The 27800-nt window shown below is 46.4% G+C and overlaps 38 non-coding genes across 38 annotated transcripts; all 38 read left to right on the top strand.

Annotated features, from left to right (window-relative positions):
- The first annotated feature begins 3028 nt into the window (after positions 1 to 3028).
- Positions 3029 to 3100, top strand: TRNAP-AGG (transfer RNA proline (anticodon AGG)). Its single transcript has one exon. It is a non-coding gene; the product is annotated as a tRNA-Pro (tRNA).
- A 563-nt stretch (positions 3101 to 3663) lies between these two features.
- On the top strand, positions 3664 to 3735 carry TRNAP-AGG (transfer RNA proline (anticodon AGG)). Its single transcript has one exon. It is a non-coding gene; the product is annotated as a tRNA-Pro (tRNA).
- Positions 3736 to 4616: 881 nt separating this feature from the next.
- Positions 4617 to 4688, top strand: TRNAP-UGG (transfer RNA proline (anticodon UGG)). Its single transcript has one exon. It is a non-coding gene; the product is annotated as a tRNA-Pro (tRNA).
- An 86-nt stretch (positions 4689 to 4774) lies between these two features.
- On the top strand, positions 4775 to 4846 carry TRNAP-AGG (transfer RNA proline (anticodon AGG)). The gene has a single exon. It is a non-coding gene; the product is annotated as a tRNA-Pro (tRNA).
- An 87-nt stretch (positions 4847 to 4933) lies between these two features.
- TRNAP-UGG (transfer RNA proline (anticodon UGG)) lies at positions 4934 to 5005 on the top strand. Its single transcript has one exon. It is a non-coding gene; the product is annotated as a tRNA-Pro (tRNA).
- Positions 5006 to 5409: 404 nt separating this feature from the next.
- Positions 5410 to 5481, top strand: TRNAP-AGG (transfer RNA proline (anticodon AGG)). Its single transcript has one exon. It is a non-coding gene; the product is annotated as a tRNA-Pro (tRNA).
- A 1041-nt stretch (positions 5482 to 6522) lies between these two features.
- On the top strand, positions 6523 to 6594 carry TRNAP-UGG (transfer RNA proline (anticodon UGG)). The gene has a single exon. It is a non-coding gene; the product is annotated as a tRNA-Pro (tRNA).
- A 403-nt stretch (positions 6595 to 6997) lies between these two features.
- TRNAP-AGG (transfer RNA proline (anticodon AGG)) lies at positions 6998 to 7069 on the top strand. The gene has a single exon. It is a non-coding gene; the product is annotated as a tRNA-Pro (tRNA).
- Positions 7070 to 7632: 563 nt separating this feature from the next.
- On the top strand, positions 7633 to 7704 carry TRNAP-AGG (transfer RNA proline (anticodon AGG)). The gene has a single exon. It is a non-coding gene; the product is annotated as a tRNA-Pro (tRNA).
- An 881-nt stretch (positions 7705 to 8585) lies between these two features.
- TRNAP-UGG (transfer RNA proline (anticodon UGG)) lies at positions 8586 to 8657 on the top strand. Its single transcript has one exon. It is a non-coding gene; the product is annotated as a tRNA-Pro (tRNA).
- An 86-nt stretch (positions 8658 to 8743) lies between these two features.
- TRNAP-AGG (transfer RNA proline (anticodon AGG)) lies at positions 8744 to 8815 on the top strand. The gene has a single exon. It is a non-coding gene; the product is annotated as a tRNA-Pro (tRNA).
- An 87-nt stretch (positions 8816 to 8902) lies between these two features.
- On the top strand, positions 8903 to 8974 carry TRNAP-UGG (transfer RNA proline (anticodon UGG)). The gene has a single exon. It is a non-coding gene; the product is annotated as a tRNA-Pro (tRNA).
- A 404-nt stretch (positions 8975 to 9378) lies between these two features.
- On the top strand, positions 9379 to 9450 carry TRNAP-AGG (transfer RNA proline (anticodon AGG)). The gene has a single exon. It is a non-coding gene; the product is annotated as a tRNA-Pro (tRNA).
- A 1041-nt stretch (positions 9451 to 10491) lies between these two features.
- TRNAP-UGG (transfer RNA proline (anticodon UGG)) lies at positions 10492 to 10563 on the top strand. The gene has a single exon. It is a non-coding gene; the product is annotated as a tRNA-Pro (tRNA).
- An 86-nt stretch (positions 10564 to 10649) lies between these two features.
- On the top strand, positions 10650 to 10721 carry TRNAP-AGG (transfer RNA proline (anticodon AGG)). Its single transcript has one exon. It is a non-coding gene; the product is annotated as a tRNA-Pro (tRNA).
- Positions 10722 to 11760: 1039 nt separating this feature from the next.
- TRNAS-AGA (transfer RNA serine (anticodon AGA)) lies at positions 11761 to 11832 on the top strand. The gene has a single exon. It is a non-coding gene; the product is annotated as a tRNA-Ser (tRNA).
- Positions 11833 to 12235: 403 nt separating this feature from the next.
- Positions 12236 to 12307, top strand: TRNAP-AGG (transfer RNA proline (anticodon AGG)). Its single transcript has one exon. It is a non-coding gene; the product is annotated as a tRNA-Pro (tRNA).
- A 245-nt stretch (positions 12308 to 12552) lies between these two features.
- On the top strand, positions 12553 to 12624 carry TRNAP-AGG (transfer RNA proline (anticodon AGG)). Its single transcript has one exon. It is a non-coding gene; the product is annotated as a tRNA-Pro (tRNA).
- Positions 12625 to 13505: 881 nt separating this feature from the next.
- Positions 13506 to 13577, top strand: TRNAP-UGG (transfer RNA proline (anticodon UGG)). The gene has a single exon. It is a non-coding gene; the product is annotated as a tRNA-Pro (tRNA).
- Positions 13578 to 13663: 86 nt separating this feature from the next.
- Positions 13664 to 13735, top strand: TRNAP-AGG (transfer RNA proline (anticodon AGG)). The gene has a single exon. It is a non-coding gene; the product is annotated as a tRNA-Pro (tRNA).
- An 881-nt stretch (positions 13736 to 14616) lies between these two features.
- Positions 14617 to 14688, top strand: TRNAP-UGG (transfer RNA proline (anticodon UGG)). Its single transcript has one exon. It is a non-coding gene; the product is annotated as a tRNA-Pro (tRNA).
- Positions 14689 to 14774: 86 nt separating this feature from the next.
- Positions 14775 to 14846, top strand: TRNAP-AGG (transfer RNA proline (anticodon AGG)). The gene has a single exon. It is a non-coding gene; the product is annotated as a tRNA-Pro (tRNA).
- Positions 14847 to 15568: 722 nt separating this feature from the next.
- On the top strand, positions 15569 to 15640 carry TRNAP-UGG (transfer RNA proline (anticodon UGG)). The gene has a single exon. It is a non-coding gene; the product is annotated as a tRNA-Pro (tRNA).
- Positions 15641 to 16360: 720 nt separating this feature from the next.
- TRNAP-AGG (transfer RNA proline (anticodon AGG)) lies at positions 16361 to 16432 on the top strand. Its single transcript has one exon. It is a non-coding gene; the product is annotated as a tRNA-Pro (tRNA).
- An 880-nt stretch (positions 16433 to 17312) lies between these two features.
- On the top strand, positions 17313 to 17384 carry TRNAP-UGG (transfer RNA proline (anticodon UGG)). The gene has a single exon. It is a non-coding gene; the product is annotated as a tRNA-Pro (tRNA).
- Positions 17385 to 17470: 86 nt separating this feature from the next.
- On the top strand, positions 17471 to 17542 carry TRNAP-AGG (transfer RNA proline (anticodon AGG)). Its single transcript has one exon. It is a non-coding gene; the product is annotated as a tRNA-Pro (tRNA).
- A 1356-nt stretch (positions 17543 to 18898) lies between these two features.
- On the top strand, positions 18899 to 18970 carry TRNAP-UGG (transfer RNA proline (anticodon UGG)). The gene has a single exon. It is a non-coding gene; the product is annotated as a tRNA-Pro (tRNA).
- Positions 18971 to 19056: 86 nt separating this feature from the next.
- TRNAS-AGA (transfer RNA serine (anticodon AGA)) lies at positions 19057 to 19128 on the top strand. Its single transcript has one exon. It is a non-coding gene; the product is annotated as a tRNA-Ser (tRNA).
- Positions 19129 to 20005: 877 nt separating this feature from the next.
- On the top strand, positions 20006 to 20077 carry TRNAP-AGG (transfer RNA proline (anticodon AGG)). The gene has a single exon. It is a non-coding gene; the product is annotated as a tRNA-Pro (tRNA).
- A 1197-nt stretch (positions 20078 to 21274) lies between these two features.
- On the top strand, positions 21275 to 21346 carry TRNAP-UGG (transfer RNA proline (anticodon UGG)). Its single transcript has one exon. It is a non-coding gene; the product is annotated as a tRNA-Pro (tRNA).
- Positions 21347 to 21432: 86 nt separating this feature from the next.
- On the top strand, positions 21433 to 21504 carry TRNAP-AGG (transfer RNA proline (anticodon AGG)). Its single transcript has one exon. It is a non-coding gene; the product is annotated as a tRNA-Pro (tRNA).
- Positions 21505 to 22701: 1197 nt separating this feature from the next.
- Positions 22702 to 22773, top strand: TRNAP-UGG (transfer RNA proline (anticodon UGG)). The gene has a single exon. It is a non-coding gene; the product is annotated as a tRNA-Pro (tRNA).
- An 86-nt stretch (positions 22774 to 22859) lies between these two features.
- On the top strand, positions 22860 to 22931 carry TRNAS-AGA (transfer RNA serine (anticodon AGA)). Its single transcript has one exon. It is a non-coding gene; the product is annotated as a tRNA-Ser (tRNA).
- Positions 22932 to 23808: 877 nt separating this feature from the next.
- TRNAP-AGG (transfer RNA proline (anticodon AGG)) lies at positions 23809 to 23880 on the top strand. Its single transcript has one exon. It is a non-coding gene; the product is annotated as a tRNA-Pro (tRNA).
- A 1197-nt stretch (positions 23881 to 25077) lies between these two features.
- TRNAP-UGG (transfer RNA proline (anticodon UGG)) lies at positions 25078 to 25149 on the top strand. Its single transcript has one exon. It is a non-coding gene; the product is annotated as a tRNA-Pro (tRNA).
- An 86-nt stretch (positions 25150 to 25235) lies between these two features.
- Positions 25236 to 25307, top strand: TRNAP-AGG (transfer RNA proline (anticodon AGG)). The gene has a single exon. It is a non-coding gene; the product is annotated as a tRNA-Pro (tRNA).
- Positions 25308 to 26504: 1197 nt separating this feature from the next.
- Positions 26505 to 26576, top strand: TRNAP-UGG (transfer RNA proline (anticodon UGG)). Its single transcript has one exon. It is a non-coding gene; the product is annotated as a tRNA-Pro (tRNA).
- An 86-nt stretch (positions 26577 to 26662) lies between these two features.
- Positions 26663 to 26734, top strand: TRNAS-AGA (transfer RNA serine (anticodon AGA)). The gene has a single exon. It is a non-coding gene; the product is annotated as a tRNA-Ser (tRNA).
- Positions 26735 to 27800: the final 1066 nt, after the last annotated feature.

Genomic DNA, 27800 nt, shown 5'->3' with positions numbered 1-27800 from the left:
CGGTTGTCAGCACGCGCGAAGCTAGGTTTTTACGTAATCTAGTATCGCGCGTGCTGACAAGAGATAAAAAACTTCAGGATCTTCCGGACCAGCCAGTTTTTTTAGCTCGAGTGCACGGACCTCTGGGCCTTAGTTTCAAATACGCGTGAAATTACCTACAGCCTACTACGCGTATTTGAAACTAAGGCCTAGAGGTCCGGGCACTCGAGCTAAAAAAAACTAGCGGTTATTTTAAATCCCGAAGATCCTCAAGTTTTTTGTCTCTTGACGGCACGTACGAGGCTACGTTCCATAGAGAAAAATATATATGCGCGTGCTGACAACCGATGTTTTTACCAGAGTATATACGGAATAAGCCGTCGCCAGAGATAGGGAGTTGCCTATCCTGTAGAGTGAAAACAAATTTCAACCTCACGCGCGTTTTTTATCCACGGTGTTACCACGAACTTTGTAGTGACGTCACACGCTCTTATCTCTTAGCTTATTTTCAGGCGACCATATTGGCAGTCGCGAGACATCGTCAGCTTGGGCAATACAAATTCGGGACCCAATGTTGACGTCACAGTTTTTCCCCCCTAGCTTCGTGGTAGCACACCCACTATGAGTAACGGATTAACGCAACAACCCGTCTATACGTGACTCTACCATAGACATATTTTGGGCCATGTTAGAGCTTCGGTTAAAGTAATTATACAACACTTATTATTAACTTAATATTTTCAATACGTTCGCACGGTTAACGATATAAAATAGCTTGCTGTTTCATATTCATTACTCTGCCTACAATCTCGAAGGAAAGAGAGAGGAATGGAGTGGAAACCCCGCATACCTATAGCGCTGAATTTGTACCCCCCCCCACCTACGGCCCAGCACCGTAGTCCTCCGGAGCCGGCCGTCCCCATCCCCTACAGGCACGTCAAACGGTGTCTGCATGACAGGTTGACTGTCATACAAAACCAGCTCTGGCACAGCATGGAGGGCCAGAGACAGACTGCTTGTCGATGATCCCTGCAGGTCTCGTGCTAGGGACCTAATTTCGCTCGGCAGATGGGATATTAGGCTGGCCACCGGTCTTTTGACCGGGCATTGTCGGCTTAATAGGCACCTCCATCTGATGGGTTTTGCCGACGACCCTCTCTGTAGGTCGTGTCAGGAGAAGGAAGAAACATCCGCTCACGTACTTTGCGAGTGCGACTACTTCGCCTCGCTTAGATTAGAATATTTTGATTCACACACCCTGGAACCCTCGAGGGTCTCCTCTCTCACGGTGGAGCGAATTCTTCGCTACGCTGCAGCTACAGGCCAATTCAAGGCCTGATCACGAGGATGCACAATATGCCTTTGGCATCGGTGCTAGGGCGCGTACCCTCCTCATCAACAATAATAATAATAGGCCTATGAGTTGAGCATGTATCTGATACGCATGGTCCGATGGTCTAGGGGTATGATACTCGCTTTGGGTGCGAGTGGTCCCGGGTTCAAATCCCGGACGGACCCGAGTTTTTGAAGAAGTAATTTAGTGACTATTTAAATGACATTGGCTACAGGTTAGGCCTATGAGTTGAGCATGTCTCTGTTACGCATGGTCCGTTGGTCTAATGGTATGATACTCGCTTTGGGTGCGAGTGGTCCTGGGTTCAAATATCGGTCGGACCCGAGTTTTTGAAGAAGTAATTTAGTGACTATTTAAATGCAACTAACTACAGGTTAGGCCTATGTATTGAGCATGTTTATAATACGCATGATCCGTTGCTCTAGGGGTTAGGTACTCGCTTTGGGTGCGAGTGGTCCCGGGTTCAAATCCCGGACGGACCCGAGTTTTTCAAGAAGTATTTTAGTGACATTTAAATGCAACTAAATACAGGTTAGTCCTATGAGTTGAGCATGGCTCTGATACGCATGGTCCGTTGGTCTAGGGTTATGATACTCGCGTAGGGTGCGAGTGGTCCCGGGTTCAAATCCTGGACGGACCCAAGTTTTTGAAGAAGTAATTTAGTGACTATTTAAATGCAACTAACTACAGGTTAGGCATATGAGTTGAGAATGTCTCTGATACCCATGGTCCGTTGGTCTAGGGGTATGATACTCGCTTTGGGTGCGAGTGGTCGCGGGTTCAAATCCCGGACGGACCCGAGTTTTTGAAGAAGTAACTTAGTGACTATTTAAATTCAACTATCTACAGGTTAGGCCTATGAGTTGAGCATGTCTCTGACACACATGGTCCGTTGGTCTAGGGGTGTGATACTCGCTTAGGGTGCTAGTGGTCCCGGGTTCAAATCCCAGACGGACCCGAGTTTTTCCAGAAGAATTTTAGTGACATTTAAATGCAACTAAATACAGGTTAGGTCTATGAGTTGAGCATGGCTCTGATACGCATGGTCCGCTGGTCTAGGGGTATGATACTCGCTTAGGGTGCGAGTGGTCCCGGGTTCTAATCACGGACGGACCCGAGTTTTTGAAGAAGTAATTTAGTGACTATTTAAATGCAACTAACTACAGGTAAGGCCTATGTATTGAGAATGTTTATGATACGCATGATCCGTTGGTCTAGGGGTTTGATACTCGCTTTGGGTGCGAGTGGTTCCGAGTTCAAATCCCGAACGGACCCGAGTTTTTGAAGAAGTAACTTAGTGACTATTTAAATTCAACTATCTACAGGTTAGGCGTATGAGTTGAGCATGTCTCTGACACACATGGTCCGTTGGTCTAGGGGTGTGATACACGCTTAGGGTGATACACGCTTAGGGTGCTACTGGTCCCGGGTTCAAATCCCGGACGGACCCGAGTTTTTGATGAAGTAATTTAGTGACTATTTAAATGACATTGCCTACAGGTTAGGCCTACGAGTTGAGCATGTCTCTGACACGCATGGTCCGTTGGTCTAGGGGTGTGATACACGCTTAGGGTGCTACTGGTCCCGGGTTCAAATCCCGGACGGACCCGAGTTTTTCAAGAAGTATTTTAGGGATATTTAAATGCAACTAAATACAGAATAGTCCTATGAGTTGAGCATGGCTCTGATACGCATGGTCCGTTGGTCTAGGGGTATGATACTCGCTTAGGGTGCGAGTGGTCCCGGGTTCAAATCCCGGACGGACCCGAGTTTTTGAAGAAGTAATTTAGTGACTATTTAAATGCAACTAGCTACAGGTTAGGCCTATGAGTTGAGCATGTATCTGATACGCATGGTCCGATGGTCTAGGGGTATGATACTCGCTTTGGGTGCGAGTGGTCCCGGGTTCAAATCCCGGACGGACCCGAGTTTTTGAAGAAGTAATTTAGTGACTATTTAAATGACATTGGCTACAGGTTAGGCCTATGAGTTGAGCATGTCTCTGTTACGCATGGTCCGTTGGTCTAGGGGTATGATACTCGCTTTGGGTGCGAGTGGTCGTGGGTTCAAATCCCGGTCGGACCCGAGTTTTTGAAGAAGTAATTTAGTGACTATTTAAATGCAACTAACTACAGGTTAGGCCTATGTATTGAGCATGTTTATAATACGCATGATCCGTTGCTCTAGGGGTTTGGTACTCGCTTTGGGTGCGAGTGGTCCCGGGTTCAAATCCCGGACGGACCCGAGTTTTTCAAGAAGTATTTTAGTGACATTTAAATGCAACTAAATACAGGTTAGTTCTATGAGTTGAGCATGGCTCTGATACGCATGGTCCGTTGGTCTAGGGGTATGATACTCGCTTAGGGTGCGAGTGGTCCCGGGTTCAAATCCCGGACGGACCCGAGTTTTTGAAGAAGTAATTCAGTGACTATTTAAATGCAACTAACTACAGGTTAGGCATATGAGTTGAGCATGTCTCTGATACGCATGGTCCGTTGGTCTAGGGGTATGATACTCGCTTTGGGTGCGAGTGGTCGCGGGTTCAAATCCCGGACGGACCCGAGTTTTTGAAGAAGTAACTTAGTGACTATTTAAATTCAACTATCTACAGGTTAGGCCTATGAGTTGAGCATGTCTCTGACACACATGGTCCGTTGGTCTAGGGGTGTGATACTCGCTTAGGGTGCTAGTGGTCCCGGGTTCAAATCCCAGACGGACCCGAGTTTTTCCAGAAGAATTTTAGTGACATTTAAATGCAACTAAATACAGGTTAGGTCTATGAGTTGAGCATGGCTCTGATACGCATGGTCCGCTGGTCTAGGGGTATGATACTCGCTTAGGGTGCGAGTGGTCCCGGGTTCTAATCACGGACGGACCCGAGTTTTTGAAGAAGTAATTTAGTGACTATTTAAATGCAACTAACTACAGGTAAGGCCTATGTATTGAGAATGTTTATGATACGCATGATGCGTTGGTCTAGCGGTTTGATACTCGCTTTGGGTGCGAGTGGTCCCGATTTCAAATCCCGAACGGACCCGAGTTTTTGAAGAAGAACCTTAGTGACTATTTAAATTCAACTATATACAGGTTAGTCCTATGAGTTGAGCATGGCTCTGATACGCATGGTCCGTTGGTCTAGGGTTATGATACTCGCGTAGGGTGCGAGTGGTCCCGGGTTCAAATCCTGGACGGCCCCGAGTTTTTGAAGAAGTAATTTAGTGACTATTTAAATGCAACTAGCTACATGTTAGGCCTATGAGTTGAGCATGTCTCTGAGACGCATGGTCCGTTGGTCTAGGGGTATGATACTCGCTTTGGGTGCGAGTGGTCCCGGGTTCAAATCCCGGACGGACCCGAGTTTTTCAAGAAGTATTTTAGTGATATTTAAATGCAACTAAATACAGGTTAGTCCTATGAGTTGAGCATGGCTCTGATACGCATGGTCCGTTGGTCTAGGGGTATGATACTTGCTTAGGGTGCGAGTGGTCCCGGGTTCAAATCCCGGACGGACCTGAGTTTTTGAAGAAGTAATTTAGTGACTATTTAAATGCAACTAACTACAGGTTAGGCCTATGAGTTGAGCATGTCTCTGATACGCATGGTCCGTTGGTCTAGGGGTATGATACTCGCTTTGGGTGCGAGTGGTCCCGGGTTCAAATCCCGGACGGACCCGAGTTTTTGAAGAAGTAATTTAGTGACTATTTAAATGCAACTAGCTACAGGTTAGGCCTATGAGTTGAGCATGAATCTGATACGCATGGTCCGTTGGTCTAGGGGTGTGATACACGCTTAGGGTGCTACTGGTCCCGGGTTCAAATCCCGGACGGACCCGAGTTTTTGATGAAGTAATTTAGTGACTATTTAAATGACATTGCCTACAGGTTAGGCCTACGAGTTGAGCATGTCTCTGACACGCATGGTCCGTTGGTCTAGGGGTGTGATACACGCTTAGGGTGCTACTGGTCCCGGGTTCAAATCCCGGACGGACCCGAGTTTTTCAAGAAGTATTTTAGGGATATTTAAATGCAACTAAATACAGGTTAGTCCTATGAGTTGAGCATGACTCTGATACGCATGGTCCGTTGGTCTAGGGGTATGATACTCGCTTAGGGTGCGAGTGGTCCCGGGTTCAAATCCCGGACGGACCCGAGTTTTTGAAGAAGTAATTTAGTGACTATTTAAATGCAACTAGCTACAGGTTAGGCCTATGAGTTGAGCATGTATCTGATACGCATGGTCCGATGGTCTAGGGGTATGATACTCGCTTTTGGGTGCGAGTGGTCCCGGGTTCAAATCCCGGACGGACCCGAGTTTTTGAAGAAGTAATTTAGTGACTATTTAAATGACATTGGCTACAGGTTAGGCCTATGAGTTGAGCATGTCTCTGTTACGCATGGTCCGTTGGTCTAGGGGTATGATACTCGCTTTGGGTGCGAGTGGTCGTGGGTTCAAATCCCGGTCGGACCCGAGTTTTTGAAGAAGTAATTTAGTGACTATTTAAATGCAACTAACTACAGGTTAGGCCTATGTATTGAGCATGTTTATAATACGCATGATCCGTTGCTCTAGGGGTTTGGTACTCGCTTTGGGTGCGAGTGGTCCCGGGTTCAAATCCCGGACGGACCCGAGTTTTTCAAGAAGTATTTTAGTGACATTTAAATGCAACTAAATACAGGTTAGGTCTATGAGTTGAGCATGGCTCTGATACGCATGGTCCGCTGGTCTAGGGGTATGATACTCGCTTAGGGTGCGAGTGGTCCCGGGTTCTAATCACGGACGGACCCGAGTTTTTGAAGAAGTAATTTAGTGACTATTTAAATGCAACTAACTACAGGTAAGGCCTATGTATTGAGAATGTTTATGATACGCATGATCCGTTGGTCTAGGGGTTTGATACTCGCTTTGGGTGCGAGTGGTCCCGAGTTCAAATCCCGAACGGACCCGAGTTTTTGAAGAAGTAACTTAGTGACTATTTAAATTCAACTATCTACAGGTTAGGCCTATGAGTTGAGCATGTCTCTGACACACATGGTCCGTTGGTCTAGGGGTGTGATACACGCTTAGGGTGCTACTGGTCCCGGGTTCAAATCCCGGACGGACCCGAGTTTTTGATGAAGTAATTTAGTGACTATTTAAATGACATTGGCTACAGGTTAGGCCTACGAGTTGAGCATGTCTCTGATACGCATGGTCCGTTGGTCTAGGGGTATGATACTCGCTTTGGGTGCGAGTGGTCCCGGGTTCAAATCCCGGACGGACCCGAGTTTTTCAAGAAGTATTTTAGTGACATTTAAATGCAACTAAATACAGGTTAGTCCTATGAGTTGAGCATGGCTCTGATACGCATGGTCCGTTGGTCTAGGGGTATGATACTCGCTTTGGGTGCGAGTGGTCGTGGGTTCAAATCCCGGTCGGACCCGAGTTTTTGAAGAAGTAATTTAGTGACTATTTAAATGCAACTAACTACAGGTTAGGCCTATGTATTGAGCATGTTTATAATACGCATGATCCGTTGCTCTAGGGGTTTGGTACTCGCTTTGGGTGCGAGTGGTCCCGGGTTCAAATCCCGGACGGACCCGAGTTTTTCAAGAAGTATTTTAGTGACATTTAAATGCAACTAAATACAGGTTAGTTCTATGAGTTGAGCATGGCTCTGATACGCATGGTCCGTTGGTCTAGGGGTATGATACTCGCTTAGGGTGCGAGTGGTCCCGGGTTCAAATCCCGGACGGACCCGAGTTTTTGAAGAAGTAATTCAGTGACTATTTAAATGCAACTAACTACAGGTTAGGCATATGAGTTGAGCATGTCTCTGATACGCATGGTCCGTTGGTCTAGGGGTATGATACTCGCTTTGGGTGCGAGTGGTCGCGGGTTCAAATCCCGGACGGACCCGAGTTTTTGAAGAAGTAATTTAGTGACTATTTAAATGACATTGGCTACAGGTTAGGCCTATGAGTTGAGCATGTCTCTGTTACGCATGGTCCGTTGGTCTAGGGGTATGATACTCGCTTTGGGTGCGAGTGGTCGTGGGTTCAAATCCCGGTCGGACCCGAGTTTTTGAAGAAGTAATTTAGTGACTATTTAAATGCAACTAACTACAGGTTAGGCCTATGTATTGAGCATGTTTATAATACGCATGATCCGTTGCTCTAGGGGTTTGGTACTCGCTTTGGGTGCGAGTGGTCCCGGGTTCAAATCCCGGACGGACCCGAGTTTTTCAAGAAGTATTTTAGTGACATTTAAATGCAACTAAATACAGGTTAGTTCTATGAGTTGAGCATGGCTCTGATACGCATGGTCCGTTGGTCTAGGGGTATGATACTCGCTTAGGGTGCGAGTGGTCCCGGGTTCAAATCCCGGACGGACCCGAGTTTTTGAAGAAGTAATTCAGTGACTATTTAAATGCAACTAACTACAGGTTAGGCATATGAGTTGAGCATGTCTCTGATACGCATGGTCCGTTGGTCTAGGGGTATGATACTCGCTTTGGGTGCGAGTGGTCGCGGGTTCAAATCCCGGACTTACCCGAGTTTTTGAAGAAGTAACTTAGTGACTATTTAAATTCAACTATCTACAGGTTAGGCCTATGAGTTGAGCATGTCTCTGACACACATGGTCCGTTGGTCTAGGGGTGTGATACTCGCTTAGGGTGCTAGTGGTCCCGGGTTCAAATCCCAGACGGACCCGAGTTTTTCCAGAAGAATTTTAGTGACATTTAAATGCAACTAAATACAGGTTAGGTCTATGAGTTGAGCATGGCTCTGATACGCATGGTCCGCTGGTCTAGGGGTATGATACTCGCTTAGGGTGCGAGTGGTCCCGGGTTCTAATCACGGACGGACCCGAGTTTTTGAAGAAGTAATTTAGTGACTATTTAAATGCAACTAACTACAGGTAAGGCCTATGTATTGAGAATGTTTATGATACGCATGATGCGTTGGTCTAGCGGTTTGATACTCGCTTTGGGTGCGAGTGGTCCCGATTTCAAATCCCGAACGGACCCGAGTTTTTGAAGAAGAACCTTAGTGACTATTTAAATTCAACTATATACAGGTTAGTCCTATGAGTTGAGCATGGCTCTGATACGCATGGTCCGTTGGTCTAGGGTTATGATACTCGCGTAGGGTGCGAGTGGTCCCGGGTTCAAATCCTGGACGGCCCCGAGTTTTTGAAGAAGTAATTTAGTGACTATTTAAATGCAACTAGCTACATGTTAGGCCTATGAGTTGAGCATGTCTCTGAGACGCATGGTCCGTTGGTCTAGGGGTATGATACTCGCTTTGGGTGCGAGTGGTCCCGGGTTCAAATCCCGGACGGACCCGAGTTTTTCAAGAAGTATTTTAGTGATATTTAAATGCAACTAAATACAGGTTAGTCCTATGAGTTGAGCATGGCTCTGATACGCATGGTCCGTTGGTCTAGGGGTATGATACTTGCTTAGGGTGCGAGTGGTCCCGGGTTCAAATCCCGGACGGACCTGAGTTTTTGAAGAAGTAATTTAGTGACTATTTAAATGCAACTAACTACAGGTTAGGCCTATGAGTTGAGCATGTCTCTGATACGCATGGTCCGTTGGTCTAGGGGTATGATACTCGCTTTGGGTGCGAGTGGTCCCGGGTTCAAATCCCGGACGGACCCGAGTTTTTGAAGAAGTAATTTAGTGACTATTTAAATGCAACTAGCTACAGGTTAGGCCTATGAGTTGAGCATGAATCTGATACGCATGGTCCGTTGGTCTAGGGGTGTGATACACGCTTAGGGTGCTACTGGTCCCGGGTTCAAATCCCGGACGGACCCGAGTTTTTGATGAAGTAATTTAGTGACTATTTAAATGACATTGCCTACAGGTTAGGCCTACGAGTTGAGCATGTCTCTGACACGCATGGTCCGTTGGTCTAGGGGTGTGATACACGCTTAGGGTGCTACTGGTCCCGGGTTCAAATCCCGGACGGACCCGAGTTTTTCAAGAAGTATTTTAGGGATATTTAAATGCAACTAAATACAGGTTAGTCCTATGAGTTGAGCATGACTCTGATACGCATGGTCCGTTGGTCTAGGGGTATGATACTCGCTTAGGGTGCGAGTGGTCCCGGGTTCAAATCCCGGACGGACCCGAGTTTTTGAAGAAGTAATTTAGTGACTATTTAAATGCAACTAGCTACAGGTTAGGCCTATGAGTTGAGCATGTATCTGATACGCATGGTCCGATGGTCTAGGGGTATGATACTCGCTTTTGGGTGCGAGTGGTCCCGGGTTCAAATCCCGGACGGACCCGAGTTTTTGAAGAAGTAATTTAGTGACTATTTAAATGACATTGGCTACAGGTTAGGCCTATGAGTTGAGCATGTCTCTGTTACGCATGGTCCGTTGGTCTAGGGGTATGATACTCGCTTTGGGTGCGAGTGGTCGTGGGTTCAAATCCCGGTCGGACCCGAGTTTTTGAAGAAGTAATTTAGTGACTATTTAAATGCAACTAACTACAGGTTAGGCCTATGTATTGAGCATGTTTATAATACGCATGATCCGTTGCTCTAGGGGTTTGGTACTCGCTTTGGGTGCGAGTGGTCCCGGGTTCAAATCCCGGACGGACCCGAGTTTTTCAAGAAGTATTTTAGTGACATTTAAATGCAACTAAATACAGGTTAGGTCTATGAGTTGAGCATGGCTCTGATACGCATGGTCCGCTGGTCTAGGGGTATGATACTCGCTTAGGGTGCGAGTGGTCCCGGGTTCTAATCACGGACGGACCCGAGTTTTTGAAGAAGTAATTTAGTGACTATTTAAATGCAACTAACTACAGGTAAGGCCTATGTATTGAGAATGTTTATGATACGCATGATCCGTTGGTCTAGGGGTTTGATACTCGCTTTGGGTGCGAGTGGTCCCGAGTTCAAATCCCGAACGGACCCGAGTTTTTGAAGAAGTAACTTAGTGACTATTTAAATTCAACTATCTACAGGTTAGGCCTATGAGTTGAGCATGTCTCTGACACACATGGTCCGTTGGTCTAGGGGTGTGATACACGCTTAGGGTGCTACTGGTCCCGGGTTCAAATCCCGGACGGACCCGAGTTTTTGATGAAGTAATTTAGTGACTATTTAAATGACATTGGCTACAGGTTAGGCCTACGAGTTGAGCATGTCTCTGATACGCATGGTCCGTTGGTCTAGGGGTATGATACTCGCTTTGGGTGCGAGTGGTCCCGGGTTCAAATCCCGGACGGACCCGAGTTTTTCAAGAAGTATTTTAGTGACATTTAAATGCAACTAAATACAGGTTAGTCCTATGAGTTGAGCATGGCTCTGATACGCATGGTCCGTTGGTCTAGGGGTATGATACTTGCTTAGGGTGCGAGTGGTCCCGGGTTCAAATCCCGGACGGACCTGAGTTTTTGAAGAAGTAATTTAGTGACTATTTAAATGCAACTAACTACAGGTTAGGCCTATGAGTTGAGCATGTCTCTGATACGCATGGTCCGTTGGTCTAGGGGTATGATACTCGCTTTGGGTTCGAGTGGTCCCGGGTTCAAATCCCGGACGGACCCGAGTTTTTGAAGAAGTAATTTAGTGACTATTTAAATGCAACTAGCTACAGGTTAGGCCTATGAGTTGAGCATGTATCTGATACGCATGGTCCGATGGTCTAGGGGTATGATACTCGCTTTGGGTGCAAGTGGTCCCGGGTTCAAATCCCGGACGGACCCGAGTTTTTGAAGAAGTAATTTAGTGACTATTTAAATGACATTGGCTACAGGTTAGGCCTATGAGTTGAGCATGTCTCTGTTACGCATGGTCCGTTGGTCTAGGGGTATGATACTCGCTTTGGGTGCGAGTGGTCCTGGGTTCAAATCCCGGTCGGACCCGAGTTTTTGAAGAAGTAATTTAGTGACTATTTAAATGCAACTAACTACAGGTTAGGCGTATGTATTGAGCATGTTTATAATACGCATGATCCGTTGCTCTAGGGGTTAGGTACTCGCTTTGGGTGCGAGTGGTCCCGGGTTCAAATCCCGGACGGACCCGAGTTTTTCAAGAAGTATTTAAGTGACATTTAAATGCAACTAAATACAGGTTAGTCCTATGAGTTGAGCATGGCTCTGATACGCATGGTCCGTTGGTCTAGGGTTATGATACTCGCGTAGGGTGCGAGTGGTCCCGGGTTCAAATCCTGGACGGACCCGAGTTTTTGAAGAAGTAATTTAGTGACTATTTAAATGCAACTAGCTACATGTTAGGCCTATGAGTTGAGCATGTCTCTGAGACGCATGGTCCGTTTGTCTAGGGGTATGATACTCGCTTTGGGTGCGAGTGGTCCCGGGTTCAAATCCCGGACGGGCCCGAGTTTTTCAAGAAGTATTTTAGTGACATTTAAATGCAACTAAATACAGGTTAGTCCTATGAGTTGAGCATGGCTCTGATACGCATGGTCCGTTGGTCTAGGGGTATGATACTCGCTTAGAATGCGAGTGGTCCCGGGTTCAAATCCCGGACGGACTCGAGTTTTTCAAGAAGTATTTTAGTGACTTTTAAATGCAACTAAATACAGGTTAGTCCTATGAGTTGAGCATGGCTCTGATACGCATGGTCCGTTGGTCTAGGGGTATGATACTCGCTTTGGGTGCGAGTGGTCCTGGGTTCAAATCCCGGTCAAACCCGAGTTTTTGAAGAAGTAATTTAGTGACTATTTAAATGCAACTAACTACAGGTTAGGCCTATGTATTGAGCATGTTTATAATACGCATGATCCGTTGCTCTAGGGGTTTGGTACTCGCTTTGGGTGCGAGTGGTCCCGGGTTCAAATCCCTGACGGACCCGAGTTTTTCAAGAAGTATTTTAGTGACATTTAAATGCAACTAAATACAGGTTAGTCCTATGAGTTGAGCATGGCTCTGATACGCATGGTCCGTTGGTCTAGGGGTATGATACTCGCGTAGGGTGCGAGTGGTCCCGGGTTCAAATCCTGGACGGACCCGAGTTTTTGAAGAAGTAATTTAGTGACTATTTAAATGCAACTAGCTACAAGTTAGGCCTATGAGTTGAGCATGTCTCTGATACGCATGGTCCGTTGGTCTAGGGGTATGATACTCGCTTTGGGTGCGAGTGGTCCCAGGTTCAAATCCCGGACGGACCCGAGTTTCTCAAGAAGTATTTTAGTGACATTTAAATGCAACTAAATACAGGTTAGTTCTATGAGTTGAGCATGGCTCTGATACGCATGGTCCGTTGGTCTAGGGGTATGATACTCGCTTAGGGTGCGAGTGGTTCCGGGTTCAAATCCCGGACGGACCCGAGTTTTTGAAGAAGTAATTCAGTGACTATTTAAATGCAACTAACTACAGGTTAGGCATATGAGTTGAGCATGTCTCTGATACGCATGGTCCGTTGGTCTAGGGGTATGATACTCGCTTTGGGTGCGAGTGGTCGCGGGTTCAAGTCCCGGACGGACCCGAGTTTTTGAAGAAGTAACTTAGTGACTATTTAAATTCAACTATCTACAGGTTAGGACTATGAGTTGAGCATGTCTCTGACACACATGGTCCGTTGGTCTAGGGGTGTGATACTCGCTTAGGGTGCTAGTGGTCCCGGGTTCAAATCCCAGACGGACCCGAGTTTTTCCAGAAGAATTTTAGTGACATTTAAATGCAACTAAATACAGGTTAGGTCTATGAGTTGAGCATGGCTCTGATACGCATGGTCCGCTGGTCTAGGGGTATGATACTCGCTTAGGGTGCGAGTGGTCCCGGGTTCTAATCACGGACGGACCCGAGTTTTTGAAGAAGTAATTTAGTGACTATTTAAATGCAACTAACTACAGGTAAGGCCTATGTATTGAGAATGTTTATGATACGCATGATCCGTTGGTCTAGGGGTTTGATACTCGCTTTGGGTGCGAGTGGTCCCGAGTTCAAATCCCGAACGGACCCGAGTTTTTGAAGAAGTAACTTAGTGACTATTTAAATTCAACTATCTACAGGTTAGGCCTATGAGTTGAGCATGTCTCTGACACACATGGTCCGTTGGTCTAGGGGTGTGATACACGCTTAGGGTGCTACTGGTCCCGGGTTCAAATCCCGGACGGACCCGAGTTTTTGATGAAGTAATTTAGTGACTATTTAAATGACATTGGCTACAGGTTAGGCCTACGAGTTGAGCATGTCTCTGATACGCATGGTCCGTTGGTCTAGGGGTATGATACTCGCTTTGGGTGCGAGTGGTCCCGGGTTCAAATCCCGGACGGACCCGAGTTTTTCAAGAAGTATTTTAGTGACATTTAAATGCAACTAAATACAGGTTAGTTCTATGAGTTGAGCATGGCTCTGATACGCATGGTCCGTTGGTCTAGGGGTATGATACTCGCTTAGGGTGCGAGTGGTTCCGGGTTCAAATCCCGGACGGACCCGAGTTTTTGAAGAAGTAATTCAGTGACTATTTAAATGCAACTAACTACAGGTTAGGCATATGAGTTGAGCATGTCTCTGATACGCATGGTCCGTTAGTCTAGGGGTATGATACTCGCTTTGGGTGCGAGTGGTCGCGGGTTCAAGTCCCGGACGGACCCGAGTTTTTGAAGAAGTAACTTAGTGACTATTTAAATTCAACTATCTACAGGTTAGGCCTATGAGTTGAGCATGTCTCTGACACACATGGTCCGTTGGTCTAGGGGTGTGATACTCGCTTAGGGTGCTAGTGGTCCCGGGTTCAAATCCCAGACGGACCCGAGTTTTTCCAGAAGAATTTTAGTGACATTTAAATGCAACTAAATACAGGTTAGGTCTATGAGTTGAGCATGGCTCTGATACGCATGGTCCGCTGGTCTAGGGGTATGATACTCGCTTAGGGTGCGAGTGGTCCCGGGTTCTAATCACGGACGGACCCGAGTTTTTGAAGAAGTAATTTAGTGACTATTTAAATGCAACTAACTACAGGTAAGGCCTATGTATTGAGAATGTTTATGATACGCATGATCCGTTGGTCTAGGGGTTTGATACTCGCTTAGGGTGCGAGTGGTCCCGAGTTCAAATCCCGAACGGACCCGAGTTTTTGAAGAAGTAACTTTGTGACTATTTAAATTCAACTATCTACAGGTTAGGCCTATGAGTTGAGCATGTCTCTGACACACATGGTCCGTTGGTCTAGGGGTGTGATACACGCTTAGGGTGCTACTGGTCCCGGGTTCAAATCCCGGACGGTCCCGAGTTTTTGATGAAGTAATTTAGTGACTATTTAAATGACATTGGCTACAGGTTAGGCCTACGAGTTGAGCATGTCTCTGATACACATGGTCCGTTGGTCTAGGGGTATGATACTCGCTTTGGGTGCGAGTGGTCCCGGGTTCAAATCCCGGACGGACCCGAGTTTTTCAAGAAGTATTTTAGTGACATTTAAATGCAACTAAATACAGGTTAGTCCTATGAGTTGAGCATGGCTCTGATACGCATGGTCCGTTGGTCTAGGGGTATGATACTTGCTTAGGGTGCGAGTGGTCCCGGGTTCAAATCCCGGACGGACCCGAGTTTTTGAAGAAGTAATTTAGTGACTATTTAAATGCAACTAGCTACAGGTTAGGCCTATGAGTTGAGCATGTATCTGATACGCATGGTCCGATGGTCTAGGGGTATGATTCTCGCTTTGGGTGCAAGTGGTCCCGGGTTCAAATCCCGGACGGACCCGAGTTTTTGAAGAAGTAATTTAGTGACTATTTAAATGACATTGGCTACAGGTTAGGCCTATGAGTTGAGCATGTCTCTGTTACGCATGGTCTGTTGGTCTAGGGGTATGATACTCGCTTTGGGTGCGAGTGGTCCTGGGTTCAAATCCCGGTCGGACCCGAGTTTTTGAAGAAGTAATTTAGTGACTATTTAAATGCAACTAACTACAGGTTAGGCCTATGTATTGAGCATGTTTATAATACGCATGATCCGTTGCTCTAGGGGTTAGGTACTCGCTTTGGGTGCGAGTGGTCCCGGGTTCAAATCCCGGACGGACCCGAGTTTTTCAAGAAGTATTTAAGTGACATTTAAATGCAACTAAATACAGGTTAGTCCTATGAGTTGAGCATGGCTCTGATACGCATGGTCCGTTGGTCTAGGGTTATGATACTCGCGTAGGGTGCGAGTGGTCCCGGGTTCAAATCCTGGACGGACCCGAGTTTTTGAAGAAGTAATTTAGTGACTATTTAAATGCAACTAGCTACATGTTAGGCCTATGAGTGGAGCATGTCTCTGAGACGCATGGTCCGTTTGTCTAGGGGTATGATACTCGCTTTGGGTGCGAGTGGTCCCGGGTTCAAATCCCGGACGGACCCGAGTTTTTCAAGAAGTATTTTAGTGACATTTAAATGCAACTAAATACAGGTTAGTCCTATGAGTTGAGCATGGCTCTGATACGCATGGTCCGTTGGTCTAGGGGTATGATACTCGCTTTGGGTGCGAGTGGTCCTGGGTTCAAATCCCGGTCGGACCCGAGTTTTTGAAGAAGTAATTTAGTGACTATTTAAATGCAACTAACTACAGGTTAGGCCTATGTATTGAGCATGTTTATAATACGCATGATCCGTTGCTCTAGGGGTTTGGTACTCGCTTTGGGTGCGAGTGGTCCCGGGTTCAAATCCCGGACGGACCCGAGTTTTTCAAGAAGTATTTTAGTGACATTTAAATGCAACTAAATACAGGTTAGTCCTATGAGTTGAGCATGGCTCTGATACGCATGGTCCGTTGGTCTAAGGGTATGATACTCGCGTAGGGTGCGAGTGGTCGCGGGTTCAAATCCTGGACGGACCCGAGTTTTTGAAGAAGTAATTTAGTGACTATTTAAATGCAACTAGCTACAAGTTAGGCCTATGAGTTGAGCATGTCTCTGATACGCATGGTCCGTTGGTCTAGGGGTATGATACTCGCTTTGGGTGCGAGTGGTCCCAGGTTCAAATCCCGGACGGACCCGAGTTTCTCAAGAAGTATTTTAGTGACATTTAAATGCAACTAAATACAGGTTAGTTCTATGAGTTGAGCATGGCTCTGATACGCATGGTCCGTTGGTCTAGGGGTATGATACTCGCTTAGGGTGCGAGTGGTTCCGGGTTCAAATCCCGGACGGACCGAGTTTTTGAAGAAGTAATTCAGTGACTATTTAAATGCAACTAACTACAGGTTAGGCATATGAGTTGAGCATGTCTCTGATACGCATGGTCCGTTGGTCTAGGGGTATGATACTCGCTTTGGGTGCGAGTGGTCGCGGGTTCAAATCCCGGACGGACCCGAGTTTTTGAAGAAGGAACTTAGTGACTATTTAAATTCAACTATCTACAGGTTAGGCCTATGAGTTGAGCATGTCTCTGACACACATGGTCCGTTGGTCTAGGGGTGTGATACTCGCTTAGGGTGCTAGTGGTCCCGGGTTCAAATCCCAGACGGACCCGAGTTTTTCCAGAAGAATTTTAGTGACATTTAAATGCAACTAAATACAGGTTAGGTCTATGAGTTGAGCATGGCTCTGATACGCATGGTCCGCTGGTCTAGGGGTATGATACTCGCTTAGGGTGCGAGTGGTCCCGGGTTCTAATCACGGACGGACCCGAGTTTTTGAAGAAGTAATTTAGTGACTATTTAAATGCAACTAACTACAGGTAAGGCCTATGTATTGAGAATGTTTATGATACGCATGATCCGTTGGTCTAGGGGTTTGATACTCGCTTTGGGTGCGAGTGGTCCCGAGTTCAAATCCCGAACGGACCCGAGTTTTTGAAGAAGTAACTTAGTGACTATTTAAATTCAACTATCTACAGGTTAGGCCTATGAGTTGAGCATGTCTCTGACACACATGGTCCGTTGGTCTAGGGGTGTGATACACGCTTAGGGTGCTACTGGTCCCGGGTTCAAATCCCGGACGAACCCGAGTTTTTGATGAAGTAATTTAGTGACTATTTAAATGACATTGGCTACAGGTTAGACCTACGAGTTGAGCATGTCTCTGATACGCATGGTCCGTTGGTCTAGGGGTATGATACTCGCTTTGGGTGCGAGTGGTCCCGGGTTCAAATCCCGGACGGACCCGAGTTTTTCAAGAAGTATTTTAGTGACATTTAAATGCAACTAAATACAGGTTAGTCCTATGAGTTGAGCATGGCTCTGATACGCATGGTCCGTTGGTCTAGGGGTATGATACTCGCTTAGGGTGCGAGTGGTCCCGGGTTCAAATCCCGGACGGACCCGAGTTTTTGAAGAAGTAATTTAGTGACTATTTAAATGCAACTAACTACAGGTTAGGCCTATGAGTTGAGCATGTCTCTGATACGCATGGTCCGTTGGTCTAGGGGTATGATACTCGCTTTGGGTTTTAGTGGTCCCGGGTTCAAATCCCGGACGGACCCGAGTTTTTGAAGAAGTAATTTAGTGACTATTTAAATGCAACTAGCTACAGGTTAGGCCTATGAGTTGAGCATGTATCTGATACGCATGGTCCGATGGTCTAGGGGTATGATACTCGCTTTGGGTGCGAGTGGTCCCGGGTTCAAATCCTGGACGGACCCGAGTTTTTGAAGAAGTAATTTAGTGACTATTTAAATGACATTGGCTACAGGTTAGGCCTATGAGTTGAGCATGTCTCTGTTACGCATGGTCCGTTGGTCTAGGGGTATGATACTCGCTTTGGGTGCGAGTGGTCGCGGGTTCAAATCCCGGACGGACCCGAGTTTTTGAAGAAGTAACTTAGTGACTATTTAAATTCAACTATCTACAGGTTAGGCCTATGAGTTGAGCATGTCTCTGACACACATGGTCCGTTGGTCTAGGGGTGTGATACTCGCTTAGGGTGCTAGTGGTCCCGGGTTCAAATCCCAGACGGACCCGAGTTTTTCCAGAAGAATTTTAGTGACATTTAAATGCAACTAAATACAGGTTAGGCCTATGAGTTGAGCATGTATCTGATACGCATGGTCCGATGGTCTAGGGTATGATACTCGCTTTGGGTGCGAGTGGTCCCGGGTTCAAATCCCGGACGGACCCGAGTTTTTGAAGAAGTAATTTAGTGACTATTTAAATGACATTGGCTACAGGTTAGGCCTATGAGTTGAGCATGTCTCTGTTACGCATGGTCCGTTGGTCTAGGGGTATGATACTCGCTTTGGGTGCGAGTGGTCCTGTGTTCAAATCCCGGTCGGACCCGAGTTTTTGAAGAAGTAATTTAGTGACTATTTAAATGCAACTAACTACAGGTTAGGCCTATGTATTGAGCATGTTTATAATACGCATGATCCGTTGCTCTAGGGGTTAGGTACTCGCTTTGGGTGCGAGTGGTCCCGGGTTCAAATCCCGGACGGACCCGAGTTTTTCAAGAAGTATTTTAGTGACATTTAAATGCAACTAAATACAGGTAAGTCCTATGAGTTGAGCATGGCTCTGATACGCATGGTCCGTTGGTCTAGGGTTATGATACTCGCGTAGGGTGCGAGTGGTCCCGGGTTCAAATCCTGGACGGACCCGAGTTTTTGAAGAAGTAATTTAGTGACTATTTAAATGCAACTAGCTACATGTTAGGCCTATGAGTTGAGCATGTCTCTGAGACGCATGGTCCGTTGGTCTAGGGGTATGATACTCGCTTTGGGTGCGAGTGGTCCCGGGTTCAAATCCCGGACGGACCCGAGTTTTTCAAGAAGTATTTTAGTGACATTTAAATGCAACTAAATACAGGTTAGTCCTATGAGTTGAGCATGGCTCTGATACGCATGGTCCGTTGGTCTAGGGGTATGATACTCGCTTAGAATGCGAGTGGTCCCGGGTTCAAATCCCGGACGGACTCGAGTTTTTCAAGAAGTATTTTAGTGAAATTAAATGCAACTAAATACAGGTTAGTCCTATGAGTTGAGCATGGCTCTGATACGCATGGTCCGTTGGTCTAGGGGTATGATACTCGCTTTGGGTGCGAGTGGTCCTGGGTTCAAATCCCGGTCGGACCCGAGTTTTTGAAGAAGTAATTTAGTGACTATTTAAATGCAACTAACTACAGGTTAGGCCTATGTATTGAGCATGTTTATAATACGCATGATCCGTTGCTCTAGGGGTTAGGTACTCGCTTTGGGTGCGAGTGGTCCCGGGTTCAAATTTCGGACGGACCCGAGTTTTTCAAGAAGTATTTTAGTGACATTTAAATGCAACTAAATACAGGTTAGTTCTATGAGTTGAGCATGGCTCTGATACGCATGGTCCGTTGGTCTAGGGTTATGATACTCGCGTAGGGTGCGAGTGGTCCCGGGTTCAAATCCTGGACGGACCCGAGTTTTTGAAGAAGTAATTTAGTGACTATTTAAATGCAACTAGCTACATGTTAGGCCTATGAGTTGAGCATGTCTCTGAGACGCATGGTCCGTTGATCTAGGGGTATGATACTCGCTTTGGGTGCGAGTGGTCGCGGGTTCAAATCCCGGACGGACCCGAGTTTTGAAGAAGTAACTTAGTGACTATTTAAATTCAACTATCTACAGGTTAGGCCTATGAGTTGAGCATGTCTCTGACACACATGGTCCGTTGGTCTAGGGGTGTGATACTCGCTTAGGGTGCTAGTGGTCCCGGGTTCAAATCCCAGACGGACCCGAGTTTTTCCAGAAGAATTTTAGTGACATTTAAATGCAACTAAATACAGGTTAGGTCTATGAGTTGAGCATGGCTCTGATACGCATGGTCCGCTGGTCTAGGGGTATGATACTCGCTTAGGGTGCGAGTGGTTCCGGGTTCAAATCCCGGACGGACCGAGTTTTTGAAGAAGTAATTCAGTGACTATTTAAATGCAACTAACTACAGGTTAGGCATATGAGTTGAGCATGTCTCTGATACGCATGGTCCGTTGGTCTAGGGGTATGATACTCGCTTTGGGTGCGAGTGGTCGCGGGTTCAAATCCCGGACGGACCCGAGTTTTTGAAGAAGTAACTTAGTGACTATTTAAATTCAACTATCTACAGGTTAGGCCTATGAGTTGAGCATGTCTCTGACACACATGGTCCGTTGGTCTAGGGGTGTGATACTCGCTTAGGGTGCTAGTGGTCCCGGGTTCAAATCCCAGACGGACCCGAGTTTTTCCAGAAGAATTTTAGTGACATTTAAATGCAACTAAATACAGGTTAGGCATATGAGTTGAGCATGTCTCTGATACGCATGGTCCGTTGGTCTAGGGGTATGATACTCGCTTTGGGTGCGAGTGGTCGCGGGTTCAAATCCCGGACGGACCCGAGTTTTTGAAGAAGTAACTTAGTGACTATTTAAATTCAACTATCTACAGGTTAGGCCTATGAGTTGAGCATGTCTCTGACACACATGGTCCGTTGGTCTAGGGGTGTGATATTCGCTTAGGGTGCTAGTGGTCCCGGGTTCAAATCCCAGACGGACCCGAGTTTTTCCAGAAGAATTTTAGTGACATTTAAATGCAACTAAATACAGGTTAGGTCTATGAGTTGAGCATGGCTCTGATACGCATGGTCCGCTGGTCTAGGGGTATGATACTCGCTTAGGGTGCGAGTGGTCCCGGGTTCTAATCACGGACGGACCCGAGTTTTTGAAGAAGTAATTTAGTGACTATTTAAATGCAACTAACTACAGGTAAGGCCTATGTATTGAGAATGTTTATGATACGCATGATCCGTTGGTCTAGGGGTTTGATACTCGCTTTGGGTGCGAGTGGTCCCGAGTTCAAATCCCGAACGGACCCGAGTTTTTGAAGAAGTAACTTAGTGACTATTTAAATTCAACTATCTACAGGTTAGGCCTATGAGTTGAGCATGTCTCTGACACACATGGTCCGTTGGTCTAGGGGTGTGATACACGCTTAGGGTGCTACTGGTCCCGGGTTCAAATCCCGGACGAACCCGAGTTTTTGATGAAGTAATTTAGTGACTATTTAAATGACATTGGCTACAGGTTAGACCTACGAGTTGAGCATGTCTCTGATACGCATGGTCCGTTGGTCTAGGGGTATGATACTCGCTTTGGGTGCGAGTGGTCCCGGGTTCAAATCCCGGACGGACCCGAGTTTTTCAAGAAGTATTTTAGTGACATTTAAATGCAACTAAATACAGGTTAGTCCTATGAGTTGAGCATGGCTCTGATACGCATGGTCCGTTGGTCTAGGGGTATGATACTCGCTTAGGGTGCGAGTGGTCCCGGGTTCAAATCCCGGACGGACCCGAGTTTTTGAAGAAGTAATTTAGTGACTATTTAAATGCAACTAACTACAGGTTAGGCCTATGAGTTGAGCATGTCTCTGATACGCATGGTCCGTTGGTCTAGGGGTATGATACTCGCTTTGGGTTTTAGTGGTCCCGGGTTCAAATCCCGGACGGACCCGAGTTTTTGAAGAAGTAATTTAGTGACTATTTAAATGCAACTAGCTACAGGTTAGGCCTATGAGTTGAGCATGTATCTGATACGCATGGTCCGATGGTCTAGGGGTATGATACTCGCTTTGGGTGCGAGTGGTCCCGGGTTCAAATCCCGGACGGACCCGAGTTTTTGAAGAAGTAATTTAGTGACTATTTAAATGACATTGGCTACAGGTTAGGCCTATGAGTTGAGCATGTCTCTGTTACGCATGGTCCGTTGGTCTAGGGGTATGATACTCGCTTTGGGTGCGAGTGGTCGCGGGTTCAAATCCCGGACGGACCCGAGTTTTTGAAGAAGTAACTTAGTGACTATTTAAATTCAACTATCTACAGGTTAGGCCTATGAGTTGAGCATGTCTCTGACACACATGGTCCGTTGGTCTAGGGGTGTGATACTCGCTTAGGGTGCTAGTGGTCCCGGGTTCAAATCCCAGACGGACCCGAGTTTTTCCAGAAGAATTTTAGTGACATTTAAATGCAACTAAATACAGGTTAGGCCTATGAGTTGAGCATGTATCTGATACGCATGGTCCGATGGTCTAGGGTATGATACTCGCTTTGGGTGCGAGTGGTCCCGGGTTCAAATCCCGGACGGACCCGAGTTTTTGAAGAAGTAATTTAGTGACTATTTAAATGCAACTAACTACAGGTTAGGCCTATGTATTGAGCATGTTTATAATACGCATGATCCGTTGCTCTAGGGGTTAGGTACTCGCTTTGGGTGCGAGTGGTCCCGGGTTCAAATCCCGGACGGACCCGAGTTTTTCAAGAAGTATTTTAGTGACATTTAAATGCAACTAAATACAGGTAAGTCCTATGAGTTGAGCATGGCTCTGATACGCATGGTCCGTTGGTCTAGGGTTATGATACTCGCGTAGGGTGCGAGTGGTCCCGGGTTCAAATCCTGGACGGACCCGAGTTTTTGAAGAAGTAATTTAGTGACTATTTAAATGCAACTAGCTACATGTTAGGCCTATGAGTTGAGCATGTCTCTGAGACGCATGGTCCGTTGGTCTAGGGGTATGATACTCGCTTTGGGTGCGAGTGGTCCCGGGTTCAAATCCCGGACGGACCCGAGTTTTTCAAGAAGTATTTTAGTGACATTTAAATGCAACTAAATACAGGTTAGTCCTATGAGTTGAGCATGGCTCTGATACGCATGGTCCGTTGGTCTAGGGGTATGATACTCGCTTAGAATGCGAGTGGTCCCGGGTTCAAATCCCGGACGGACTCGAGTTTTTCAAGAAGTATTTTAGTGAAATTAAATGCAACTAAATACAGGTTAGTCCTATGAGTTGAGCATGGCTCTGATACGCATGGTCCGTTGGTCTAGGGGTATGATACTCGCTTTGGGTGCGAGTGGTCCTGGGTTCAAATCCCGGTCGGACCCGAGTTTTTGAAGAAGTAATTTAGTGACTATTTAAATGCAACTAACTACAGGTTAGGCCTATGTATTGAGCATGTTTATAATACGCATGATCCGTTGCTCTAGGGGTTAGGTACTCGCTTTGGGTGCGAGTGGTCCCGGGTTCAAATTTCGGACGGACCCGAGTTTTTCAAGAAGTATTTTAGTGACATTTAAATGCAACTAAATACAGGTTAGTTCTATGAGTTGAGCATGGCTCTGATACGCATGGTCCGTTGGTCTAGGGTTATGATACTCGCGTAGGGTGCGAGTGGTCCCGGGTTCAAATCCTGGACGGACCCGAGTTTTTGAAGAAGTAATTTAGTGACTATTTAAATGCAACTAGCTACATGTTAGGCCTATGAGTTGAGCATGTCTCTGAGACGCATGGTCCGTTGATCTAGGGGTATGATACTCGCTTTGGGTGCGAGTGGTCGCGGGTTCAAATCCCGGACGGACCCGAGTTTTGAAGAAGTAACTTAGTGACTATTTAAATTCAACTATCTACAGGTTAGGCCTATGAGTTGAGCATGTCTCTGACACACATGGTCCGTTGGTCTAGGGGTGTGATACTCGCTTAGGGTGCTAGTGGTCCCGGGTTCAAATCCCAGACGGACCCGAGTTTTTCCAGAAGAATTTTAGTGACATTTAAATGCAACTAAATACAGGTTAGGTCTATGAGTTGAGCATGGCTCTGATACGCATGGTCCGCTGGTCTAGGGGTATGATACTCGCTTAGGGTGCGAGTGGTTCCGGGTTCAAATCCCGGACGGACCGAGTTTTTGAAGAAGTAATTCAGTGACTATTTAAATGCAACTAACTACAGGTTAGGCATATGAGTTGAGCATGTCTCTGATACGCATGGTCCGTTGGTCTAGGGGTATGATACTCGCTTTGGGTGCGAGTGGTCGCGGGTTCAAATCCCGGACGGACCCGAGTTTTTGAAGAAGTAACTTAGTGACTATTTAAATTCAACTATCTACAGGTTAGGCCTATGAGTTGAGCATGTCTCTGACACACATGGTCCGTTGGTCTAGGGGTGTGATACTCGCTTAGGGTGCTAGTGGTCCCGGGTTCAAATCCCAGACGGACCCGAGTTTTTCCAGAAGAATTTTAGTGACATTTAAATGCAACTAAATACAGGTTAGGCATATGAGTTGAGCATGTCTCTGATACGCATGGTCCGTTGGTCTAGGGGTATGATACTCGCTTTGGGTGCGAGTGGTCGCGGGTTCAAATCCCGGACGGACCCGAGTTTTTGAAGAAGTAACTTAGTGACTATTTAAATTCAACTATCTACAGGTTAGGCCTATGAGTTGAGCATGTCTCTGACACACATGGTCCGTTGGTCTAGGGGTGTGATATTCGCTTAGGGTGCTAGTGGTCCCGGGTTCAAATCCCAGACGGACCCGAGTTTTTCCAGAAGAATTTTAGTGACATTTAAATGCAACTAAATACAGGTTAGGTCTATGAGTTGAGCATGGCTCTGATACGCATGGTCCGCTGGTCTAGGGGTATGATACTCGCTTAGGGTGCGAGTGGTCCCGGGTTCTAATCACGGACGGACCCGAGTTTTTGAAGAAGTAATTTAGTGACTATTTAAATGCAACTAACTACAGGTAAGGCCTATGTATTGAGAATGTTTATGATACGCATGATCCGTTGGTCTAGGGGTTTGATACTCGCTTTGGGTGCGAGTGGTCCCGAGTTCAAATCCCGAACGGACCCGAGTTTTTGAAGAAGTAACTTAGTGACTATTTAAATTCAACTATCTACAGGTTAGGCCTATGAGTTGAGCATGTCTCTGACACACATGGTCCGTTGGTCTAGGGGTGTGATACACGCTTAGGGTGCTACTGGTCCCGGGTTCAAATCCCGGACGAACCCGAGTTTTTGATGAAGTAATTTAGTGACTATTTAAATGACATTGGCTACAGGTTAGACCTACGAGTTGAGCATGTCTCTGATACGCATGGTCCGTTGGTCTAGGGGTATGATACTCGCTTTGGGTGCGAGTGGTCCCGGGTTCAAATCCCGGACGGACCCGAGTTTTTCAAGAAGTATTTTAGTGACATTTAAATGCAACTAAATACAGGTTAGTCCTATGAGTTGAGCATGGCTCTGATACGCATGGTCCGTTGGTCTAGGGGTATGATACTCGCTTAGGGTGCGAGTGGTCCCGGGTTCAAATCCCGGACGGACCCGAGTTTTTGAAGAAGTAATTTAGTGACTATTTAAATGCAACTAACTACAGGTTAGGCCTATGAGTTGAGCATGTCTCTGATACGCATGGTCCGTTGGTCTAGGGGTATGATACTCGCTTTGGGTTTTAGTGGTCCCGGGTTCAAATCCCGGACGGACCCGAGTTTTTGAAGAAGTAATTTAGTGACTATTTAAATGCAACTAGCTACAGGTTAGGCCTATGAGTTGAGCATGTATCTGATACGCATGGTCCGATGGTCTAGGGGTATGATACTCGCTTTGGGTGCGAGTGGTCCCGGGTTCAAATCCCGGACGGACCCGAGTTTTTGAAGAAGTAATTTAGTGACTATTTAAATGACATTGGCTACAGGTTAGGCCTATGAGTTGAGCATGTCTCTGTTACGCATGGTCCGTTGGTCTAGGGGTATGATACTCGCTTTGGGTGCGAGTGGTCGCGGGTTCAAATCCCGGACGGACCCGAGTTTTTGAAGAAGTAACTTAGTGACTATTTAAATTCAACTATCTACAGGTTAGGCCTATGAGTTGAGCATGTCTCTGACACACATGGTCCGTTGGTCTAGGGGTGTGATACTCGCTTAGGGTGCTAGTGGTCCCGGGTTCAAATCCCAGACGGACCCGAGTTTTTCCAGAAGAATTTTAGTGACATTTAAATGCAACTAAATACAGGTTAGGCCTATGAGTTGAGCATGTATCTGATACGCATGGTCCGATGGTCTAGGGTATGATACTCGCTTTGGGTGCGAGTGGTCCCGGGTTCAAATCCCGGACGGACCCGAGTTTTTGAAGAAGTAATTTAGTGACTATTTAAATGCAACTAACTACAGGTTAGGCCTATGTATTGAGCATGTTTATAATACGCATGATCCGTTGCTCTAGGGGTTAGGTACTCGCTTTGGGTGCGAGTGGTCCCGGGTTCAAATCCCGGACGGACCCGAGTTTTTCAAGAAGTATTTTAGTGACATTTAAATGCAACTAAATACAGGTTAGTCCTATGAGTTGAGCATGGCTCTGATACGCATGGTCCGTTGGTCTAGGGTTATGATACTCGCGTAGGGTGCGAGTGGTCCCGGGTTCAAATCCTGGACGGACCCGAGTTTTTGAAGAAGTAATTTAGTGACTATTTAAATGCAACTAGCTACATGTTAGGCCTATGAGTTGAGCATGTCTCTGAGACGCATGGTCCGTTGGTCTAGGGGTATGATACTCGCTTTGGGTGCGAGTGGTCCCGGGTTCAAATCCCGGACGGACCCGAGTTTTTCAAGAAGTATTTTAGTGACATTTAAATGCAACTAAATACAGGTTAGTCCTATGAGTTGAGCATGGCTCTGATACGCATGGTCCGTTGGTCTAGGGGTATGATACTCGCTTAGAATGCGAGTGGTCCCGGGTTCAAATCCCGGACGGACTCGAGTTTTTCAAGAAGTATTTTAGTGAAATTAAATGCAACTAAATACAGGTTAGTCCTATGAGTTGAGCATGGCTCTGATACGCATGGTCCGTTGGTCTAGGGGTATGATACTCGCTTTGGGTGCGAGTGGTCCTGGGTTCAAATCCCGGTCGGACCCGAGTTTTTGAAGAAGTAATTTAGTGACTATTTAAATGCAACTAACTACAGGTTAGGCCTATGTATTGAGCATGTTTATAATACGCATGATCCGTTGCTCTAGGGGTTAGGTACTCGCTTTGGGTGCGAGTGGTCCCGGGTTCAAATTTCGGACGGACCCGAGTTTTTCAAGAAGTATTTTAGTGACATTTAAATGCAACTAAATACAGGTTAGTTCTATGAGTTGAGCATGGCTCTGATACGCATGGTCCGTTGGTCTAGGGTTATGATACTCGCGTAGGGTGCGAGTGGTCCCGGGTTCAAATCCTGGACGGACCCGAGTTTTTGAAGAAGTAATTTAGTGACTATTTAAATGCAACTAGCTACATGTTAGGCCTATGAGTTGAGCATGTCTCTGAGACGCATGGTCCGTTGATCTAGGGGTATGATACTCGCTTTGGGTGCGAGTGGTCGCGGGTTCAAATCCCGGACGGACCCGAGTTTTGAAGAAGTAACTTAGTGACTATTTAAATTCAACTATCTACAGGTTAGGCCTATGAGTTGAGCATGTCTCTGACAAACATGGTCCGTTGGTCTAGGGGTGTGATACTCGCTTAGGGTGCTAGTGGTCCCGGGTTCAAATCCCAGACGGACCCGAGTTTTTCCAGAAGAATTTTAGTGACATTTAAATGCAACTAGCTACAGGTTAGGCCTATGAGTTGAGCATGTATCTGATACGCATGGTCCGATGGTCTAGGGGTATGATACTCGCTTTGGGTGCGAGTGGTCCCGGGTTCAAATCCCGGACGGACCCGAGTTTTTGAAGAAGTAATTTAGTGACTATTTAAATGACATTGGCTACAGGTTAGGCCTATGAGTTGAGCATGTCTCTGTTACGCATGGTCCGTTGGTCTAGGGGTATGATACTCGC

The sequence above is a fragment of the Phalangium opilio genome, unplaced genomic scaffold, assembly GCF_054372755.1.
Source record: "Phalangium opilio isolate 3A_F unplaced genomic scaffold, DU_Popi_V2 ptg000100l_1, whole genome shotgun sequence".
Classification (NCBI taxonomy): Eukaryota; Metazoa; Arthropoda; class Arachnida; order Opiliones; family Phalangiidae; genus Phalangium; species Phalangium opilio.
This window is presented reverse-complemented; position numbering and strand designations above follow the sequence as displayed.